The 21825-nt window shown below is 42.4% G+C and overlaps 1 protein-coding gene and 1 non-coding gene across 2 annotated transcripts in view; both read left to right on the top strand.

Moving 5' to 3' along the window:
• LOC126475244 (octopamine receptor beta-2R) overlaps positions 1-21825 on the top strand; it is a 785384-nt gene that overhangs the window by 48210 nt on the left and 715349 nt on the right. The gene's annotated exons all lie outside the window — the stretch shown is intronic.
• On the top strand, positions 17556-17630 carry Trnas-cga (transfer RNA serine (anticodon CGA)). The gene has a single exon. It is a non-coding gene; the product is annotated as a tRNA-Ser (tRNA).

Genomic DNA, 21825 nt, shown 5'->3' with positions numbered 1-21825 from the left:
CATAAAGGGGGTAGGTTGGTTATAATTGTGTCTTGACTGAACATTGTTTCCATCAAATTTACATTGTTTCGTCTATGATTCAGTTGTGACACCATACAGGTCGTTATTTATTTTGTACATTGTTATTTTACTACCACTGCTCTCAAATATTACGATACTGAAAGAAACTCAGTCCGTTACTGGGGTTTATTAGTCATTCACAACCAGTTTCGAACACCTGACTAATGCTGTCCAAGTAGTATAATTTTGCACATGAACATTTTCTTCTTTCGGATTATCTACGGCTGGCACCGCTTTTTCGCCCACAATTGCCATCTTCTTCTGTCTTCACTTTCCTCAACGTACGTACACTACTGGCCATTAAAATTACTATACCAGGAAGAAATGCAGATGATACACGGGTATTCACTGGACAAATATATTATACTAGAACTGACATGTGATTACATTTTCACGTAATTTGGGTGCATAGATCCTGAGAAATCAGTACCCAGAACAACCACCTCTGGTCGTAATAAAGGCCTTGATACGCCTTGGCATTGAGTCAAACAGAGCTTAGACGACGTGTACAGGTACAGCTGCCCATGCAGCTTCAACACGATACCACAGTTCATCAAGAGTACTGACTGGCGTATTGTGACGAGCCAGTTGCTCGGTCACCGTTGACCTAACGTTTTCAGTTGGTCAGAGATATGGAGAATGTGCTGGCCAGGGCAGCAATCGAACATTTTCTGTATCCAGAAAGGCCCGTATAGGACCTGCAACATGCGGTCTTGCATTATCCTGCTGAAATGTAAGGTTTCGCAGGAATCGAATCAAGGGTAGAGCCACGGGTCGTAACACATCTGAAATGTAACGTCCAATGTTCAAAGTGCCGTCAGTCCGAACAAGAGGTGACCGAGACGTGTAAGCAATGGCACCCCACACCATCACGCCGGGTGATACGCGAGTATGGCGATTACGAATACATGCTTCCAATGTGCGTTCACCGCGATGTCGCCAAACATGGATGCGACCATCATGATGCTATAAAGAGAACCTGGATTCATCCGAAAAAATGACGTTTTGCCATTCGTGCACCCAGGTTCGTCGTTGAGTACACCATCGCAGGCGCTGCTGTCTGTGGTGCAGCGTCAGGGGTAGCCGCAGGCGTGGTCTCCGAGCTGATAGTCCATGCTGCTGCAAATGTCGTCGAACTGTTCGTGCTGAAGGTTGTTGTCTTGCAATGGTCCCCATCTGTTGACTCAGGGATTGAGACGTGGCTGTACGATCCGTTACAGCCATGCGGATTAGAAGCCTGTCATCTCGACTGCTAGTGATACGAGGCTGTTGGGATCCAGCACGGCGTTCCGTATTACCCTCCTGACCCCACCGATTCCGCATTCTGCTAACAGTCATTGGATCTCGACCAACGAGAGCAGCAATGTCACGATACGGTAAACCGCAATCGTGGTAGCCTACAATCCGACCTTTATCAAAGTCGGAAACGTGATGGTACGCCTTTCTCCTCCTTACACGAGGCATCACAACAACGTTTCACCAGGGAACGCCGGTCAACTGCTGTTTGTGTATGAGAAATCGGTTGGAAACTTTCCTCATGTCAGCACGCTGTAGGTGTCGCCACCGGCGCCAACCTTGTGTGAATGCTCTGAAAAGCTAATCATTTGCATAACACAGTGTCTTCTTCCTGTCGGTTAAATTTCGCTTCTGTAGCACGTCATCTTCGTGGTGTACCAATTTTAATGGCCAGTGGTGTATTTCTTGCTTCCATTGCCGGCTCCACAGAATTTTGCCAATTGCGTCGTTGCTGACCCTTTTCTTTCTCGGGATGGAATCCATCGTAGCATCCTGTGTGTTATCCTTTCTTCACCCATCCAGTTCACAAGACCAAACCACATCAGATGTTTTCCTTGCATGCAGTCATAAATATCCCTATCCATTTCCATACCTTGTAGGACTATCATTTCTTATCCTATCCATCCTAGTACAGCTTGAACTTCGTCTTAAGTGAATTATTTCAGTGGCAAGCAGTATACTCTTATTTCTTTTACTAACGTCCCAGGACACTGCTCCGTTTTCTCTTCTTCGTTATTCTTCTTACATGGTTGTTCCTGAGAACATAGTCCATTGTCCTTGTTACAGCTAGTCCTTTATTAATTCTGCTTGTAATTTCATCACTGCTTGCACCCTGTTTATTAAATAATACCCATAAATATTTGGTCTGTTTCACACCTACGATAGCTTCTCCACCTACCTCTTATTTCCTTTTTCCTTTTCAACAGGCAAGTATGCAGACTCCTCCACGTTCATCTTCAGACCATTCTTATTGTATTCCTCTTTAAGCTTTCTTATCATGTAACTCAGATCAACATCGTTTTCTGCTGGTACGGTGGTCATCTGCAAAATACAGGCTAAATATCTTGTTGTCTTCTACTTTCATTGCCATAACCTGACATTTTCTATGCCAAGTCGCGGTATCGCTCCTAGATAGAGCTTAAAGAGGGTCTTCTGTCAAGCAGTTCCCTAGCCTTACTCTGGATGTGTTAATTTCATACAATTTTAAAATAGCTTTAGCAATCTTTGATCCAACTCCGTCTCTTTCTACTGATCCCACAGTTCGTTGGTGGGTACCTTATAATAAGCTTTCTCTAAGTCAATCAAAGCAACATGCGTCTCCAGTCCAACTTTTGTGCCTTTTTCACTGATTAGTTTCACTGTGAAGATATTATTCAATACCGATCTTCCAGCTCGGAATCCTCGTGCCTTCATCATCTTGCAGCTCCTCACATTCAGCTGAAGAACTTTTATATCTAAACACTATAACACATCCTGTTGCATACTCACCTCACATTTAGGTGTAAACAGAGGCTGCTATTCCTGGAATAAATTCTTAAAATACGTTGTCCATTGATCATGACTAATATTATTTTGATGTAACTTTTCACTAGTTGACAATCGCTTGACTAAATAGTCCTCCATGTCCGTACTGCAGGCCCCACTCATCCTTTCTACATATTCACTTCTTTTTTCCCACGCCTTGTTTTTTTTTCTTTTTACTCCTCTATTTACTCATTTATTATTAATCTGTGTAAATCGTTCTGATATTAAAAACCGGTTCATGGATTACGACTGGTGATCGTTACCTGTCCAAATATATCACGAAATAAGTGTCAGACGAAAAAACTACAAAGAACGAAACTTGTCTAGCTTGAAGGGGAAAATCAGATGGCGCTATGGTTGGGCCGCTAGATGGCGCTGTCATAGGTCAAACGGATATCAACTGCGTTTTTTTAAAATAGGAACCCTCATTTTTAATACATATTCATGTAGTACGTAAAGAAATATGAATGTCTTAGTTGGACCACTTTTTACGCTTTGTGATAGATGGCGCTGTAATAGTCACAAACATATGGATCACAATTTTAGACGAAATTAAAATACAGAAATTAGGTAGGTTTGAACATTTTATTTCGCTTGTTCCAATGTGATACATGTACCTTTATGAACTTATCATTTCTGAGAACGCATGCTGTTTCAGCATGATTACCTGTAATTACCACATTAATGCAATAACGATAACGGTGGATAACGATAGCAAATACCTTTCAACTTTCCCCACAGAAAGAAATTCGGGGACATCAGACCCACTGAACGTGCGGGCCATGGTATGGTACTTCGACGACCAATCCACCTGTCATGAAATATGATATTCAATACCGCTTCAACCGCTCGCGAGCTATGTGCCGGACATCCACCATGTTGGAAGTACATCGTCATTCTGTCATGCAGTGAAACATCTTGTAGTAACATCGCTAGAACATTACGTAAGAAATCAGCATACATTGCACCATTTAGATTGCCATCGATAAAATGGGTGCCAATTATCCTTCCTCCCATAATGCCGCACCATACATTAACCCGCCAAGGTCGCTGATGTTCCACTTGTCGCAGCAATCGTGGATTTTCCGTTGCCCAATAGTGCATATTATGCCGGTTTACGTTACTGCTGTTGTTGAATGAGGCTCCGTCGTTAAATAGAACGCGTGCAAAAAATCTGTCATCGTCCCGTAATTTCTCTTGTGCCCAGTGGCAGAACTGTACACGACGTTCAAAGTCGTCGCCATGCAATTCCTGGTGCATAGAAATATGGTACGGGTGCTATCGATGTTAATGTAGCATTCTCAACACCGACGTTTTTGAGATTCCCGATTCTCGCGGAATTTGTCTGCTACAGATGTGCGGATTAGCCGCGACAGCAGCTAAAACACTTACTTGGGCATCATCATTTATTGCAGGTCGTGGTTGACGTTTCACATGTGGCTAAACACTCCCTGTTTCCTTAAATAACGTAACTATCTGGCGAACGGTCCGGACACTTGGATGATGTCGTCCAGGATACAGAGCAGCATTCATAGCACACGCCCGTTGGGCATTTTGATCACAATAGCCATACATCATCAACACGATATCGACCTTTTCCGCAATTGGTAAACGGTCCATTTTAACTCGGGTAATGTATCACGAAGCAAATACCGTCCACACTGCCGGAATGTTACGTGATACCACGTACTTATACGTTTGTGACTATTACAGCGCCATCTATCATAAAGCGAAAAAAGTTGTCCAACTAAAACATTCATATTTCTTTACGTACTACACGAATATGTAATGAAAATGGGGTTCCCTATTTTAAAAAAAACACAGTTGATATCCGTTTGACCTATGGCAGCGCCATCTAGCGGGCCAACCATAGCGCCATCTGGTTTCTCCCTTCAAGTTAGACGAGTTTCGTTTTTTGTAGTTTTCTCGTTTGATGCTTATTTCGTGAGATATTTGGCCCGGTCACTATCAATGGACCACCCTGTAGTCATTAGCCTGTTCTTTAGTTAATACCGGTTTTCCAAACCCAAGATGTGCTTCGTGTACAGCAATGCGCCAGCTTATTGTTGATAGTGTGACATCATTTTCGGCTGGGACGTGATACGGTTATCATTTTGATGACATTTTATACATGGATGGCGGGATGAACTTCGAGACTGACTAAAATAATACAAGGTGGTTTTACTAAATGGGGACAAACTGCAGAACTTATCTCTGAGAGAACAGAAGCAGAGAACAAAGAACTTTGCACTAGACTTATTTGAGACCGCTCCATAGAACGGGCATGGAAAATTTCGCATTAAAAATTATTTTGTTTGTTAACGGGAAGCACACCGGAACCGTCGCTTTCTGTTAACACTGGGACTGGGCGTCGCGTGAAAGACTTGATGAGACGTATTTGTTTGGGCTACACATCGCAAAACCGAAATTGCAAATATCTAACGAAACCTTAGAGAAAATGGGCCTGACGACTCTTAGGAGGGACACTTGATATATAGTGGCAGAACAATGAACTGTACTTTCCATAAATAATCTGCTTATATACGACAGTACAGCACATGCGTGTTACTAGTTCAGTAATCGGAACCGGTTGTGGATGACGAACAGATAACCTCAGAACTGACTCTTCAGTACAATGGTGCTTAAATTCGCACTCGGAAGTGACAAAGGGCTCGATGCAGTACAGAAGCGTAACCTGCTACCGACTGATTTCTCAGTTATGTAAGAAAAGCTATCGTACTTTGAGAGTGTAATAAACAGATGGAAGCAATTTTGGAGTGTGAAGTGTGACTGTCCGAAGAACGTTGACAATCAAGTACGCAGATAAGTGTAATAGGAAGAGGTGTTGGTGTGATAGGTGAGAAATGTAACACCAAAATAAGCAAAAAGTTAATGGGACATATGCTAAGAATAGTAAACACGTCACAGACAGCGTTAGTGGAGAAAACAATTTTCAGGTATAACTGTGGTTCAGAAGTTAATACTGATTTTTGTATAAGTTCGGTGTGGTAAGATTGTAGAAATGGAAAGACTGTGGCAATTGAAAGATTATGGTTCAAGCAAAGCAACAGACAACCTTGAGGATAGAGAATAATGTTTAATTCTACTACAGCGAAACCAAATTCACGCCAGTATCGTATCGTCTAACATGTCTGAGAAAAACTGAAGTAAAATATGGTGACAGACGGCCCTCCTAAGTCTCTAAGCCTATCAGACACGAGCTGAACTGAAGACACACAGACCGCGATCTCCCTGCTATTAACAGTATTTGCCTTTACAGTAGAAATGAATGCGTTGCTGACATCGAGGTGATCCGAGCAGCCGTTTCGTTTGGATATCGGTGGTAGAGGATATGGTTTTGTTTCTTATAACTAAAAAAATGGTTCAAATGGCTCTGAGCACTATGGGACTCAACATCTTAGGTCATAAGTCCCCTAGAACTTAGAACTACTTAAACCTAACTAACCTAAGGACATCACACACACCCATGCCCGAGGCAGGATTCGAACCTGCGACCGTAGCAGTCCCGCGGTTCCGGACTGCAGCGCCAGAACCGCACGGCCACCGCGGCCGGCTTTCTTATAACTACTCACCTTGCACAATGCAGAGGTCACATGGGAAACCTAATCAGGCTGATGGAGCAAGATTTTAACCATCTCACTACCCCGTTACAACCTGTTAGCAGCAACGTTCCATCACGTTGGGTCCATGAAGATAAGAACGTCTCGCTAGTCAGGCCTGCCATTGGGGAAACTCCACACAACTACCGCGATGAAGAGACAAACAGAACAAGTACGAAAAAATAAACAACACATGCATTTTATGCGCACTACTAAAAATAATGGGAGCTATTACTCTACTGTTGAACCAGAAAGTTTGAAGCACTAATTCTGTTGTCAGATATGAACGGAAAATTTTCACAGCAGGAACAAAAAAAAAATTAAATTCATAGTTATCTCCCACTCAGAAGCAGGAATTCACAGTAAATTAATGTTTGAAATATCTTTTGGGATAAACAGTCTGATGAGCCTCAACATTATACCACTTGCTTAATATGTGTTGCTTCTACTATCGAACGCAATATGGTAGTGATTCAGCGTGGCGTGGATTCGATATATCCTCGGCAGGTTTGCGGAAGTATAAGATGCCTAAGCAAAGGTCACGTAATTCCTGACAATTAAGGGCCAATTGCTTGTGGGCATGGTGAAGGTGTTCGAATGCGTCCGTGTTCCATACGGCTCACATCATGCGGATTTAGCGTCCACGACATCAAAGTGAGTTCACTATCACTCTCCTTAAACCATTGTACTACGAACCTGGCCTTGTAACACGGACAGTTGTAGAAGACATACAGCATGATATAGTGCCTATGGTTGCAATAATATTGACTTCAAATAGTCTTCAGTTACTATCACAAGTCCCATGGAATCCTAGATGAATGTCCCCCAGCAGCTTGCATCCATGGTGCAGTGCATGTTTCTGACTGTCTTTCGCATGAATGACGGTACTTCCAGACGAGACAATCGACATGACGTAGTCACAAATATGATTTGTCCGACCTGGCGACACACATCCATTGAGCAATGGGCCAATGTCAGTTACCCCATGCCAACCGCAATCGTAATTGACGATGGCATTGGAACATCAAGAGAACAATTAGGGGAGCGCCACGTTCAACAATGTTCACTCAACGATGTGCTTTGAAATACTTGCTTCTGCACCAGCACTAAACTCTGTTGGCAGATCTGTCGTAGACTGCCAGCAATGGAGCAAAGCGGAAGCTGGGACAGTGTCACAAGGTTTGCGTACCGCATGGGCAGCTGCGTGACAGTGGCAAGCCTATTTCTTCCTAAACATCACTATATGTATCATAATAATTGCATATTTTGTTCTTTAGATGAAAGAATTGGGATAACTAATACTGCCTAACTTTACCAAGCTTGAGGTTCCTTCTCTAACCTGTGTAATAAATACGATACCCCTGGGAACCACCATTATACAAAATAGATGTGTACTGTGGTGTGCTGCCTCTCCAGGCCAATAGCAACACCTTTGTAGAAGCTGTTGGATAAACAGTATGGCTACGACAGAAGCACAAAATTTTTGTGGCGATTTTGTCCCACACAGCTTCGCTGCTAGAGATGTGACAGGCGCTGCAGTTTGTCCCTGCCATTGTGACCACCAGTTCATCTTCCAGAGATTACGTTTCCGCCAATTACCACAGTGGTATTCTCCCAAGAAGCTCTATAAAAGATGCTACCCTGCTGGTCAGAGCCATCTGGCACTATGAGTGGCTCTGAGCACAGTGCTGGGCTTCCATAATTGCCCAATTGGAGCTCCTGTTGCCCCACTCAGTCCTTTACATTTGTCTGTTCGGTGTGCATCTCGATATAGTTCTCCACACCAGCTGCAGACATCTCAGATTCAAGCTGCATCCGACTTGTCCCTGGATGGCTCATCTGAGTTTCCCACACTGGCTGCCAACCCCTACTATCTGAGCTGCATGCTGAGTTTACACATTTTGTCCATAGTGTGCCTTTGGCCTTATCAGCAAAGTCGCTGCTGCTACAATACATGCCACAGAACAACGAACTTTTACAGAAGCTAACTTGCATACTACTCAAAATGAAGGGCAATGCCATCACCCTCAATACCTACCAAGCCTGTCTGTAATCTTCTGATGACCCGCTACCACAATAACAGCTGGCAGATTCAGTTGGCTCCCCACAGAAGTACCACTGATCCATCACTTCCAGCCGACCAGGTCTGTACCTTTCTGAGGTTTCATCAACACGTCAGCATTGTGCCAAGCCCATCATTTCACTCTCAACATCCCTATGGTCCATTGTCCATCCATCTGAGTCCCTCATTTCCCTGCGACAACCCCACTGGCCCAACACCTTCCATCCAAGTCTGTCAGCATCTGCCAGCTTGTAGCTGACACCACTGACTCCTTTGCAGCCACCTTTGTTGCTGTGCTGGTCTCAGGTAGGGCCATGTGCTGAAGCTTTCTACTCCAAAACCCCTGATACCGTGTATGGGGGTCTAACAGGTTTCTGGCCACTGCTGCCATGATACTCAGCTGCTGTAGTGTATTTCACAGACACCCCTGTCGTTGAACTGACCCACTGATCTTGGACATCTGCATGAGTGCTTTCTCCTGGCCATTCCTGGCACCACTGGAAATATTCAATATGCCACCAGCCTCCACTGCCAATGCTGAACTCACCACAGCAGCATCCACAGCCACCACCCCCTTGATCCCACCATTGGGCTTTCTACATTGTTTCCCCTTCACATACCACTAATGGTTGGGCAGTCACTCCTCAGTCCTGTTCCTACCAAAGTTATTTTCCTCCAGCCCTCTTGATGCAACCATCGGGTTTTCTACATTGTTTCCTCCTAACATACCACCATCAGTCAAGCAGTCACTCTTCAATCCTGTTCCTTCCAGTGTTATTTTCCTCCAGCATTTGGTGGGGTGCTGAGGGAAGTTATGATGCAAACAAACATTGACACCACCTGGTCTCATCAGCATGGCCAGCTCCCAGTAGCCAGTATGCCTTCCTAAATGATGACCCTGAATGTCTGTAACTTTCAACCCTGTAATAATGGAGGCTTTGACTATAGACCACATCAGAGCCACATTGGACATGGCACTGCCCCATCAGCATCTCCTGGACCGCTGCTGTTGATCAGGTGCCTGTGGCAGCTCATTAGTCCTGGGGCACCTCCTGCTGGCATGGCTGTGGCCCATTTGATGGAGCCCATCTCTCTGTAAGGTCCATAGCAGTCATGATACTTCTTACCAACTCCTGAGACCTCTCTTCTGAACCATTCTCAGGGCCTACTGCTCTCCAACAATATGGCCACATTGATGTTGCCTTTGTCAGAACTCTTTCAGTGCTCTTTCAGTACAGCAAAGAGAGGACCAGACCCAGTTCATTCCGGGAGTTGCTGGGGACCAAGCACCGACCGCCCACAGTCAATCATTTGGAGGTCCTCTGACATTGGTGCAATCCTTCACTCTGAATCACATCTGAGTCTTTGGCCCAGATCTCACATCAAACAGAGCTCATCATTCGCCACACCCATAGCATACTGCACACATGTCACCACTGCTCTTGGAGTATGCTGGTTGCATCAGTGGCCCAACAGATGGAGCCCATCTCTCTGCAAGATAAGCAGCAATTGGACCATCCTCAAGCCCTACTGCTTTCCACCGATAAAGTCACTCTGATGTCGCTCTTGCCAGGAACATCCCAGTCCTCTGTCAGACCATGTTGGTGGACTGGAACTAAGTAGTGTTTATACAAGTCCCAAAGACAATTTTGTTGTATTCCATTACTGAGAGTAAATAATGTTCAATTGTTTTTGCTACCTGGGGCACTTTAATTATAGTGACACAAAAATTGCAGATCTGTTAGTTATACGTGACTATACACAGTACAATGTGGAGAGATTGATGAGTTTTGTATACACTATAGTCGACGAAAGAAATGCGTGTATTACACAGTTAAATTTTTCTATGTGAGATCTGACTGCTCTTGAAGTATCTCTGGTTTGTACTGAGTGAAGTATATGTTCCCTCTATAAATATCTGGATGTGAGACTGCTACTCCTACATAGAAAGGTCGCGGCAGTCTGCATGTGGCTGCAGCTGGGAGATTCAAGCCAGCAGACTGCTCTGGACCAGGAGCATCTCAGAAGAGAATGACGACTGACAGAGACTGGAGGTACACTGTACGCCTGTCCACAGTTAGCCTACAAATGTAGTGGATGGAGAAGTGCAGGATACTGTGTAACACAGGATCTGCTCTGGAAACCGATTGGCGCTAGTGACAACGTGTAAGCAAATAAAAAAATGCAAGTGTAGAACTCCGCCATTTCCTGTCTCATCCTACATACACATGCCAGCGCCAGTTATTTGGAAACTATACAGATTGCACCAATAAGCCATGCAGTTTTAGATTTATGTCAACCAGTCTAGTTGTGACGTCTTTTCAATTTCTTACGAATTTTACCTATCCTCAATAATGTCGTGGTGTTGGACGTACCTTGGGCAGCTGTTTTTGATAGTGCTGTTATAATGGGATTTTACTAATTACTAATTATGATGTGGCTACCTCTGAAAAATATAATTGTAGAGGCAGCAATGTTTGATTCTTGCAGACATATCGACCCCCACACGCACAAAGCGTAAATGTTGCACAGCAAGAATGTACTCGTTTAAAAAGGATGCCTACAGAAATACCTTAAAAGCATTGCACCAAAAGTTCCAAAATGTATTAAATAAATAGACGTTGCAATAAAATGGATCAGTCACTGTTTTAACAAGCAAGCTATTCAACATTTTATACAACGCATAATGCTGCTGACGTCTGCAGCGTAGTTTTCAACATAATATTGGTGCATACATATCAGAAATGTTCCTAAATGTGTATTTTTATTTCCCTCCGTTACGTCTCTGTAACGTCCTAGGGATGACCTGGGGTGGACTTACACGACAATACAGATGGCAGCCACTTTGCTGAATATTTGACCTTTGGTCATGTTGAATTTCCCATGTTTGACTACGACACTATAATGTCTTCCATACTGTATAAATCTGGCAACCAAGCAAGCTGTTCCAGTGCCCCCAGCCAGTAAGACAATGCCCCATCTCCCATTTACGAGTGTCAGATCATTTATACCTCAACCAATTAGCGAGAAAGGAAAGGGAGGAGAGGTTGGTGCTAGCTTTTTATCATAAATATTGCAGCATTATATCTGCCTTATAGCCCCTGTGGTAGAGTTGCACCTGAGGTTGGCAAACCGCGCAATGCTGTCCCACCTCCCGCGGTAGTTCTTTGATTTTATCCTGATTTATAGAGCGCTGAAGATTCTGGCGTCCACGTTATGTGATGAGCCGCGAACGTGTAATATCTGTCGCCCAAGGCTGGTTACAGCTTCCTTTAACAACTTTCCATAGGTGGTCACGACCGGAGCATGCAGACAACCGACTATCTAGGCCTTTTCCGAGACCTTCGTTCCGAGTCATTGGGCATAGCAGTACGTCCTTTGTTATATTCGCTCATATCGGCGTATTTCGCCATTTCCGACCCGTATCTCCGCTAGAGTGATTTCCCATTAGTCTCTCCTCTGCTCGTGTACTCCCATTTAAAGTGGCATGCCTGCAACGATAACAGGTTGTTAGAGAACAGTGGTACAACACTTTTGCTCGCCACTTTAAGTTGCAATTCATGTAAATTGCTCAAATCTTGCAGATACATTCCATCATGCGGATAATCCAAATTTTTAAATCACTCAGCTGTGTATTCATTGGGCCACCTACGTAACTTTTTATGGAGGACATTATGGCGTTGTGCGATGACCAGTATCAAAGTCACGTGCAGTATTGCAGAGCATTTGGTACTATCCTTGTGTCGCTATCAGTACCGGACAAGACGGCATCCTCTTCAGCGATTTAAAATTATTTTTGTCCAAATAGTTAATGTTACGAATGGGGTACGTCCGATTTCGTGTAGGGAATGGTGACTACTGCCTGGACCGTTATGGTATACTGTGTCCTCAGCTCCACCTTAACGTAACTGAGCTAAGGCGGTAGTTTTATACTCATCACCGCGCAGAATATGTGCTCCTACTTACTTTGGCATTCGTTCTATCACAAATAAGAAGAGCACGTAGACAAAAGTTATGCTCTTAGGAAAAAGATAAGTATATGTCACTTGATAAACTGGAAAAACCTCACAAGAAGCTGAATTAGGTAAATATAATTTTCACCTAGGCTTTCAATAGAAAATTAACTAACTCTAATCACATCAGCTAGTATTTTAACAGTAACATTTAAGAAGAAATTTTGAGAATTTGATGAGGTACCTTTTGTAGTTCGTAACCGTGTTGGTCCAAAGGGTAGGGTGCTAGACTGTGACCCTCGAGGACCTCTGTTCAGTCCCAAACAGAGGAGGGCATTCTTCCACGGCCAGAAGATGGGCCCTCCCCCTCCTAGAGCCGCGGCGATGAAATTCTGTGCCAGTCATGGGCTTGTACCACAGACTTCATCTTTTTACTGTTTGTACTTCGTAACAATCTACATCTTACGGTAGTCTTGCATCCCCTACTTTTGTTGCCAACTGGTGTACGTTGATACGTAGCAGTGTCGGACTTCATTATGTATCCCGTACGACATTCTACCCAAACAGAAATGTAATTACAAAGCAGGGTTAAACTTACATATGAATATATTTCTTCTTTCAGGTATTTAAATGGTTACATATCGTATTTTAGTTCGTAATATGAATATAAACAAATCTGTAATTACATTGCACATAGGCTTTTTCCAGCGTGTGTTCACTAGTAAGTATTGCAGGAACAGAAGGCAAAATATATAATGGTGATGTCTTTGTTGATTTGATTTTCTTCAATGAATGTTTATGTTGTACACTATAGTTTCTTCGCAGAGAGTACTCCAAGTGTACAGCGCGTCCATCAGTGTAACTGGAAACTCTTGTAACAACACGTGTTTAATTTAATTACGACCAAGTGAATGATAACCGCAGAAGAAGGAGAGTGATCAATTATCATTGCTGCTAAGGCTATGGGAAACCCCATATTTCGGTCGCCTGCAGGGAATGAAGAACAATAAAAAGGGTGAAATTATTCAATTACCAGCGTAGGTCTTACCAAAATGGTATATATTCTTTAAAAATTGATGACTAATAATATTATTAAAAAAATAAGCAAATTATTACGATAAGTACTATCAAATATAGAAATCAACGTATTTCAGAATACGTTTTCGTTGGTAGTACATTTATTTACTTAGTTATTTAATTATAACATTGATACTCCATTATCAAAAGCTATTAAGAATTACCTAGAGATCGTGGTTTATTAACTCAGCTGTATACGAAGAAAAATTTTATTAAGGGCTCTGGCATGGCCCATCATTAAGTTAGGAAGTATTAACGTAATTAGCTGAGCTTCTTAGATTAATATATGTTATGACCACTACGTATGTACCAGAGGATCTGCCTGTAGTCCTGTATAAATACCGAGCAAGCCCAGAAAATTATGTCTGTGTTTTCGAACCTGATAGTAGTCCATTCGAAGTCTGAAAGTAATTGTTAATAAAGCGTAACTTTAGAAAAAGCTGACTACTTAAACCATAACCTTGAGAAAATTTATTTATTCAAATCTATGACAATGTCACAATGGAGTCTGCAAGCCATCCCTACGACCTTTGCAGAGAAACTACACAACACACAAAATGTGATACTGACTTTTTCTGCATCAGCCAGTTGGTTTTTGACGAGTCCGCACGAAGATATACACTGTATTAACGAAATTTGTGAGTTGAGGGGACTTATTTAACTAGAGAACTCCAGTCTATATTGCTCAGTTTGTAATTTTTAGCCACCTGCATCATAGTGATAAACTTTTATAGTGAAATTGCTTCAAGCACCAGTATTAGAATGACTGTAAATCGTGGCTGAGTGATTGCAAGAACACAGCTACTCACAAGTCGCGTACTTCACGACAGACTGCACGAAGCCAATTTTTCACGTCTGACACCAATGGGTAATGTCAAAAGAGAGCTACGACATTACCAAAAATTCACTAAAAGCCCCTTAAATCACGGTAAGATGACTGTGGCTTTGTGACATCCAGAAATCGGGCCCAGTGGCACAGTGGTTAGCACAATGGACTCGATTCGGGAGACGACGGTTCAAATCCGTATCTGACAACCCACAGTTAGGTTGTCCATAATTTCCCTAAATCGCTTAAGGCAAATGCCGGGATGATTACTCTGTAAGGACACGGCTGATTTCGTTCCCCGTCCTTACCTAATGCGAAATTTTGCCTTGTCTTTAGTGACATTTTTGACGATGGGACGTTAAACTATAACCTTCCTAGTTTCTTTTGTATTAATAAAAGCCTAGGTGAAAAATATCAACACAACGCAAATTAATACAGTCCTGAAAAATGTGTAGAACTGTACAGCAGGTGACTGAAATAGCAAAGCGATGGCGTGCACAATATCACTGGAGCTAGACCCATTAACTGAAGACCGTCAAGTAAATAGAAACTGAAATTAGTTGCAGTGCGACTTTTCGAAGTCACACTGGCAATTTTGGAACGGGGCAAAGTGCTCTGTTTTCGGGATCTCGGTTAGTCATTCAGTTCAGGGCGTAGTGCTGCTACAGCGGATAATAGACAGTGCTAATGGCTACTGGACCATCAATGTTTTCACGGTACGTGAATGTAGCTGTTTAATTCGCTTGGCTGTAACGAATCCTACTGCTTACCCTGCAACGTTGTCTCGAGGCTGGAACAGCGTAATTGCCCTTTGCGTGTCGAAAGTTCTAGATTGTCTGTTGCTGGTTGGCCGCCGTCTGGGCTAGCAGCAGGTACGCCCTTGCGTCCGCTTACACCGTGCAGAAACCGCAAAAGCCTCAAATTGCAGTCCGCGCGTGAACGACTCCGCCGACTTGCTGAGTAGCGACGTAGTAGACCCGTAGTGTAGCGTCGTGACGGCCTCATGCGTGTTGTCGATAGTGCCGTAGCCACAGCGACCATGCAGCCACATACGGCTGAGAAGCAAACTGAACAAACTCCAAGTGTGATAGTTTCCAACCAACAGGTTACCGCAGCTCCTACGTATTGACTAAAATCTGAACTTCAACCTCCACTGAAAGCAAGCTCTTAGTGCACACGGTACTTCCCCTCATTTAGCCAACTTCACTTGCCAAATTTCGATAATGTCCTGCTACATATAACGAGTCTTCGTGATAGAATGTGCCTATGGATCTAGTAATGATTAGCCTGCAATTTGTTAGTCAAAGTCCCTCAGCAACCACTGTTTAGTCCTCGTAGCTTCCACGAGAACGATTCACCAAGAACATATCGAGACCTCCTTGGTTCTTCATCACGTCTTTGAGGGCGTTGTAGTTATTACATAATGCTTGAATTAAAATCTGTCGCATAGAGCTACAAACTGCTTAGAATAATTTTGACGTGATATCCACCACTGTTACCGTATTGCTAGCTACCGTTGATCGCAAGGAGTTATGAATAACAAATAAATTACTTTATCCTTTGTGGTTGGAGAGCACCGCAGCTGTTTTTGTAAATTACACTGTAGGAAATACTGCAACCAGTCACATGATATTTTTTTAATTATGTTATTATGCCATTACTAAATTCGGCTCTGAGCCCATCTTGATATTGTAGCGTTGACTTCTTTGCAAGTTTTGCATTTGTGACTTCCTGAGAAACCCTTCTTTACGTATTGTAAGACAGAGGTTTGATTTTCTTTTACATTTGTGTCTTTCTGAGAAGCCCTCCTTTGCATATTATAAGACAGAGGTTTGATTTTCTTTTACAATCCATGCTTATCAATAAACTGAATTAACTACTCGTACTTAGTTAACTTCATTTATAAGTATGGATTGTAAAAGGATATAAAACCTCTGTCTTATAACATGTAAAGGAGGGCTTCTCAGGAAGACACAAATGTAAAACTTCCAAAGAAGTCAACGCTCCCATGTCACGGTGCGCTCAGGCCCGAAAATAGTAATGGTATAATAAAATCATTTCAAAAAAATCTTGTGGCTGGTTGCAGTATTTCCTACAGTGTAATACATAAATGACGATTCCAAAGGGTAGTATTGCACTACAGGTCTGCCCATAACTTACGGTTGCCGTCCATTGTACACGAATAACAAAAGGCGTACTTCAAATGACCAGACTAATACTTTCCAAAGTGCTTTCTCGAAATAATTCCATAGGAACTACCGTCTGAAACAGGAGTCAAGCTGTTAGTGGAGATAACAGAGAGTCAATTTAAGAATCGATTACTTAAAACATGCACGGCCATTTATGTAACCTTGAGAGTAGTCTGCCCTATTTGCCATGATTGTCAGGAAGTTTTGACCATAAATGTGAAAGAGGTTGCGAATTTGATAAATGTACTCAGCCTCTGTAGTAGCGATATAACCATATTCTTTGTAAGACTATCTGAGACCAGAGATTTTGGTCGGAGAGTAGCAGTGAGTATGTGTTGAACAGTCTGGCAATGTACTTGGACTGAAAATCGTAGAAGCTGGCCTGCCGTATAGTAGAGGCAGCATTATTTAAAAAAGATTTTTTAATAATATGCTTTGAGGAAATATATTGAGAAAAGAAATTATATTAGTGGAAGAATGACAAAAGCCTACTTTAATAAAATCCAGTTTTTTTATATTTGTAACTGTGTAGCTTCTTATTGTTAGAACATTGCGCATGATTGAAGTTTGCTGTAGAAATTGTATTACCCAACATATGATTTGGTCTTACAGTTGAAACAAGTGTCAAGGAAGGCAATTGCACACAGGAAAGTTATTAAGAAATATTTTGAAACTTCCAGGCAGATTAAAACTGTGTGCCCGACCGAGACTCGGTCGGGCACACAGTTTTAATCTGCCAGGAAGTTTCATATCAGGGCACATTCCGCTGCAGAGTGAAAATCTCATTCTGGAAACATCCCCCAGGCTGTGGCTAAGCCATGTCTCCGCAATATCCTTTCTTTCAGGAGTGCTAGTTCTGCAAGGTTCGCAGGAGAGCTTCTGTAAAGTTTGGAAGGTAGGAGACGAGGTACTGGCAGAAGTGAAGCTGTGAGTACCGGGCGTGAGTCGTGCTTCGGTAGCTCAGTTGGTAGAGCACTTGCCCTCGAAAGGCAAAGGTCCCGAGTTCGAGTCTCGGTCGGGCACACAGTTTTAATCTGTCAGGAAGTTTCATATCAGCGCACACTCCGCTGCAGATTGAAAATCTCATTCAAGAAATATTTTGCTAACTTGTCTAAGCATGCGAACTGTTGTCATGGCTTAATGAAACACAGTTAAACCTGAAGTCTTTGTCCATTTCTGTCAGTCGTTAAGATCAGTTCTCAATTTGTATTTTTACTTTCATAACTCTGTTTGCACACTCACATTTCAGATCACGAGATGTGTACTGATAAGCATTTTATGAAAATTGCCAAGATACCGTCTTGCCATGCACATCGAAAGTCGGTAAATAAAATTTGATTTGTGACAGTCACGGCATTATTCCTGATAGCAAAAAATTGCAGAATAGACGAGCGTTCCGTGCGCACAGGTAGGTCTACAAATTTAATTACCAACAAAGTTCATGTCCACTGTAAGGTACAGTGATTGTCAGAGGGAATTTGTGAAAATAATATCATATCAGTGTAGTGGATTAATGAGAGCAAAAGATTTCGTTTGGATTTTCAAGCAGTTTTATCAAAAAATAAGTTGCATTAATTTTTATGTCCATTGATGTGTAATTACTATAACAATTCTGGTAGAGACAATGTTTGCAATACTAAAGTTAAAGATTAGCAATATTCAAGGCAAACATTTTCACCTAAGTCGCTTTGTTTTGCAGTAAGATGGTATACGTAAATTTAACTGAAAATTGAGTTCTCTCCGCAGACGAATCGCTTCATGTACCGGCATTCCTGCTTCTCACATCGAGTAACGTGAGTTCCACAAATTTTCTGTTCAGAATTAAATTTTCATAGTTCTGTTGCCCTGCACCAAGATTTTCATATTTTGATATCAAAATAAGTTTTATACATTTGTCGGATACCAACATGACACTTACAAACACTGTACATATGCTGCTGAATACTAAATCGCTCTCTTCTACTGAAGCATTTGAAAGCAAAAACACCTAAATACAATTCACTTACAACTGCAAGTCTCTTCTTCTATGTCACCCTCAGCATCACGTTTGTTCTTTGCATAGTTCAAATGGTTCAAATGGCTCTGAGTACTATGCGACTTAACTTCTGAGGTCATCAGTCGCCTAGAACTCCGAACTAATTTAACCTAACTAACCTAAGAACATCACACACATCCATGCCCGAGGCAGGATTCGAACCTGCGACCGTAGCGGTCGCTCGGTTACAGACTGTAGCGCTCAGAACCGCAAGGCCACTCCGGCCGGCTCTTTGCATAGTGTGGTTCACTTTGTAGCCTATAAAAGTTTCAGCGATCGCTGTACAAAGACTTTTCACATAATTATATAAATGTTTACATATTAATTACTCATTTACACGGACGATTTACCCCACTTTCTTGTCAGTAACCAAAATCTCGCAAATGTGTCCACATGCATTAGGTTACATGTCCGACAACTTTCGAAAGAAATTTGCTACTTAATCACTAAATTACTTTCCATCGTCCTCTTGAGACACAATCGTTAATAATAGTTTCAATAATCGATCTCTCCACTACGGAATCACCTGTCTGTAAACAGAGGGACCACATGGTTTCTGGGATTTAGTAGCAGTCTGCAACTGTAATCCGTTGTTTACTTTCATAATGTTCCTTATAACCCCTTAAATCTGACACCTTTTCATTCACATATTATGAGACATTCTGATCCTCTTCGTCTCCTTTTTCCTTTTCCCACATATCATTATGTAATTCGTATTATTTGTTTTGAATTATTGTAATGGTACAAATCATGACAAACTCTTCACTATACGAGGCTAAATTTCGGATTAGAACGGGGAACGAAATCTGCCGTGCCCATTCAGAGGAACTATCCCGAAACTTGCCTTCAGTGATTTAGGGAAATAACGGACAATCCAATTGTGTATGTCCAGATACGGATTTGAACCGTAGTCCTGCAGTGTGCTAACCACTATGGCACCTCGCTCTCTTTCTGGATGTTACAAAGCTGCAATCATCCTACGGTGATTTAAGGAGCGTTCAGCGAATTCCTGGTAATATAACAGCTTTCTTTTAGGCGTCACCCACTGGCGTCAGAGGAGAGAAACTAGCTCCATGCAGTCTATCGTCAAGTGTGCGACTTATGAGTAATTGTGTTCTTGCACTCGTTCAGCCACGTTTTACAAACATTCTAATAGCAGTGCCTGATCCAGTGTCACAATCAGTAAGTTCATCACTATCATGTCGATGGCTACAGAGTACAAACTGAGCAGGCTAGATTGAAGTTTTTTATTTGAGTATTTCTATTCGCTAAATGCGTTAATACAGTGTATATCTTTCTGCGGACTCGTGAAAAGCCAAAAATCATACTGATTGATGCAAAAAAACACAGTATCATATTTTGTGTGTAGTTTCTCTGCGAAGGTCGTAGGTGTGACATTGATTAATAGAGGATGGCGTAAATATTTGCGGTAGAAAGTCACGTGTGGTCATATGGCTTTGCGATGGCCTAACAGTAGAGTTTCGTGTTTACATCGCTGTACTTGTGCTTCGCCGAGTGCCGTCCGTCCGTTAATCTCCGTGTTCGTTCCTGTTCCTTGTGATCTGATCGCTCTTTCTGGTCTTGCTGCTGCTACTTGGAATTTCGGTTGTTTAACCGAAATTGCTTCGCTGGATTAACCATGGCTACAAACCTCAGGAAGAATACTCTGGTATTTGCTTTTGACAAAGAATCCCGTCCTGTTCAGCCGACATCCCTGGAAATAGATGACTGGATTACACAGGTAATTGGTCCAAATTCTGAATCCGTTCATACCTGGCAACTGGATCAGGAAAAATACTTTGTTTTTGTCAAGTTAATCAGTGCTTCGACTGTTGATAAAGTGTTACGAAAGTGGGGCTATGAAGTAGACTTTGTGCATAGAAATGGTTATAAAAGTAAGGTTTCCATCTATAGAGCGGACATTCATTACAAAACCGTTCGTGTCTTGAATCTCCCCATTGAAATTGGAAATGATAAGATTAAGGAAGCTCTTTTAAACTACGGAGACGTTAAATCAATTGCAAATGAAAGATGGTCGCCTCGCTTTAAACTGCAGTGTTTTAACGGGGTCCGCTGTGTAGAGATGGACGTTAAGACGAATATTCCGTCTCACATAACTGTTTGTGGGTATAAGGCACAAATTGTTTATACAGGTCAGGAAGCTACATGTCATATAAGTAACGAAACCGGCCACTTCAGACAGGAATGTCCGCGGCGAACTGTTGTGCTTAAAAGTAATTTGATACAGCGTCAGAAGCTTACCTTAAATGATCTGTTACCAAAGAATAGCCCGGAACAACTGGTTGAGGATGTTAACGCAGCGGGACAAGCTGATGTCTCCCTTCACGGTAACAGTCAATTTACCCCGTTAACAACAAAAGGAAACCCCGTTGCCACTACTCGTGAAACTGAAATGCAACCGAAAAAACGACCTCTGGAGATAACTGATAGTTGTTCAGAGGACGAGCTGTCTTGTCCCACTCCCTCACTTCGCAAGCAAAAACAGTGCGATGAGAAGGCAGAGGAACCTGAAGGCAAAATGCGAATGGAAACTAATGAACAGAAAGATAATACACATACGGTACCAGAAAATGAAAGGGGTGTAAGCAGCATTAATTTGCAAGAAACAACAGGTGCAGTAGCCGATTGCAAAGATCAGAATCTATCTGTTAATAAACAAATTCAGGGAGAGGATGCAAAACTGCAGTCTCCATTTGTTTCCCTCGATCAGAAAGTGAGTGAAATTAATAAAGAACGAGGAAGTGGTGGCCAAACTGAAATCACGGTCAACACCTCAGGGCAGGCGCCGGCAACCGAAATTGCTAAATCGTCTGCTGCTGTTCCAGATAAGCCGCGAAGTAAAATACCGACGCAACCAAATGAGAATGTAGCTCGTTACCAAGGGAAGGGAAAATCCAGTAGGGGCGACACAAGCCCAAAGAATGTTCAGTCCGAAACGGTCGTACACGAATCACTGGAGGAAAAATCAGAAAGTTTACCAGGAAATCAGTCTGCTTGCGGTACAAGAGAAAACATCAGAAGTAGAAAAAAACGGGACAGTAACTAATAAACTGATTGAAGTGTTATTCCATGTTCAGCCTTCCGAGAAAACTGTTACAGCTTAACTGAACCCTGAACCACAGTAAACTACACTAGTTCAACAAAACAACTTCATAGTGACAG

This window comes from Schistocerca serialis, chromosome 4 (genome assembly GCF_023864345.2).
Source record: "Schistocerca serialis cubense isolate TAMUIC-IGC-003099 chromosome 4, iqSchSeri2.2, whole genome shotgun sequence".
Lineage (NCBI taxonomy): Eukaryota > Metazoa > Arthropoda > Insecta > Orthoptera > Acrididae > Schistocerca > Schistocerca serialis.
This window is presented reverse-complemented; position numbering and strand designations above follow the sequence as displayed.